This window comes from Hyla sarda, chromosome 12 (assembly GCF_029499605.1).
Source record: "Hyla sarda isolate aHylSar1 chromosome 12, aHylSar1.hap1, whole genome shotgun sequence".
Classification (NCBI taxonomy): domain Eukaryota; kingdom Metazoa; phylum Chordata; class Amphibia; order Anura; family Hylidae; genus Hyla; species Hyla sarda.
In genome coordinates, this window is record NC_079200.1 from 58,903,047 (window position 1) to 58,905,514 (window position 2,468).

The 2,468-nt window shown below is 36.9% G+C and overlaps 1 long non-coding RNA gene across 1 annotated transcript; it reads left to right on the forward strand.

Annotated features, from left to right (window-relative positions):
• The first annotated feature begins 210 nt into the window (after window positions 1-210).
• LOC130297092 (uncharacterized) lies at window positions 211-2,218 on the forward strand. Its single transcript, XR_008849394.1, has 3 exons — window positions 211-332; window positions 1,419-1,544; window positions 1,833-2,218. It is a non-coding gene; the product is annotated as an uncharacterized LOC130297092 (long non-coding RNA).
• The last annotated feature ends 250 nt before the right edge of the window (window positions 2,219-2,468 follow it).

Below are 2,468 nucleotides of genomic sequence, written 5' to 3' on the forward strand. Positions count from 1 at the left end.
AAATGAAAGAAGACATGTGGCTTCCTATAGCTCCAATAGTTCATGTACAGACACCCTTTTCATTTTCTTCCTATCTATGCCTTCTCATTCATTAACTATTGGTTCCTTTAATTTTGGTGCCTCAGTGCATAGACTGTCGAAAGTGCACTTAGGTTTACACACTGTTGACAGTTGAGCAGTGGTGACTGCCCTTTTGACAGTTTATAAACTGTCAAGGAGGCGATCACCTATCAACGGCGCATAAAACTGGGTGCTCTTTGATGGTTACCACCAGTATTAGCAGATTGAGTACCAACATTTTTGGGCACATTTAGCTAGTCAATGTTAATGGGGTAAGAAAAAAATTGAACGCATTGGGCAGTACATTTTTGACAGTTTGGATTTTGACAGGTTTTTTGAATACAGAAGTAATTTTTAAAGGATTGAACAAATTTTGAAAAACATGTCTAAGTGCAAGCTTGTGCTGCTCTTCTCAGGACATCAAAGACATGTTTACAATGCTTATTCCTAGATGCAAGCAATGTCTAAGCCCTTCTGACCCATATCAGTAGTGTTGCTCGCGAATATTCGCAATGCAAATTTTATTCGCAAATATCGCATATTCGTGAATTCGCGAATATTCGCGAATATAACGCTATATATTCGTAATTACGAATATTGTTTTATTTTTTTTTTATCACAGTACACATCACAGTGATCACCCCTCTCTGCTTCCAGCTTGTGTGATGTAAAGAAGGCTCTAATACTACTGTTTGGGACTGGCGTGCAAATTTTCGCACATGCGAAAATTTGCATATGCTAATTTTCGCATATGCTAATTTGACGAATATTCGTCCATATATTCGCGAAATATCGCGAATTCGAATATGGCCTATGCCGCTCAACACTACATATCAGCCACATCTTCAGGACATAAAATAGGTGCTAAAAAATAGTAGGAGTAGTTGCTTTAGTACAATCACATGAGCTATGCTAACCAAACAAGATAAAACAAATAAAATGAAACACAGGGGGGACATTTTGTTAACCCACTATACCAGGAATTCATCATTAAAAGGCAAAAAGAAATTATGCTAGACCATAGTTTGCCAGCTGTGCTAAGTAAGGTTTAGAGAAAAAGGTGGCGTGGTGTAATAACATCCCCATCCATATATCCGTATCTAACATTTCATGCACCTGTATATCTAATATCGGGAAGGGGGTTAAGTCATGTATTACATTGTTATTACAATTATATTTTTTCATTCCTATGTTTTTACTTGCAAAATACAAATGTTTGCTATGATTTTGTAGAGTAAACATATACGCGCAGTTAGACCTGACCTATTGGTCCTCTAATGAAGTTGGTCGAGTTAGTCTTTTTCGGAACACTTCAGTGATTAAATTATTGAATGTCTTCTATTTCCTCTTAATTGTAGAATCCTTACTTCATTCCATCAGCCTGGTGAGATTGTAATCGAAAACAGTAACCCCCGATGCGCCGGGTAGCCCCCATATGCTTTAAGAATGCTACTATAGCCTTAACAGGCATGGAGAGGGTTAAGGTAGTATAATAATTTTTTGCGCTCCTACTGTCATTTGTAATTGACTCATTTTAGCATAATATTGCTCCCGCTTCATATGTTTCCAGTCTAGAAATTCCCCCCTGGAGCTTTTTACGGAATAATGTTTTGTCTTTGGAAACAAGAGTAATGCCTTGGATTGTTTTTAATAGAGCCGGAGTTATGTCATCAAAAATTAATTTAATTGAACTTGAGGTTATTTGTTTCCTTCAAGCTTTTTTTTCTCATTATCTTTTTCTTTTCTTTTCTATTTTCTTTTTTTTTTTCTAGGTGGAATGTTGCAGAGAGAAGTTTCCGAGCTGGCGTGACTTTCATGTACAGTTCACGATATCTGTCTCCTGGAGAGATCTGACGATGTTGTTTTTCATTATTTAAAGAATCTGTGGAAAGTTTAAAGTTGCTCGGTATAAATTAGACCTCCAAGACGCACTCATTTCGCTTTCAGGTCTTCTAAGAATGGTTCACTGGTTACGTCTCTTCCTCCCCCCCATCCCCCACCCTTCCTGTATTGAGATATATTTATTTTTTATTCTTTTATTTTTTATTTCCACTGGCAGTGGAATGTGACCCAGAAACTTCTGTTTGAAAAAAAAACCTTTCCTCCGGTACAAGTCTCATTGTAAATATTAATGCTTCATAGATAAAGGAAGATAGTGTTACCTGCCAAGATTAAGACACGGATATGTTGATTATTGTCTCCTAAGATAGAGTACATGTATAATATTGTGTATGGGAATGCTGCTCAGGCTGTCACAGGTGACATGGATTCGACAAAACCTACATGCAAAACCATGTATTGAAGGATAAATAATACATCAAAATCCTAAAAAAGATTGCTTAAACAAAGCCTCGAGTGTTATATAAACTTCCTTTCAACCCACCAGGAAAACCCACCGTGTGTAACAT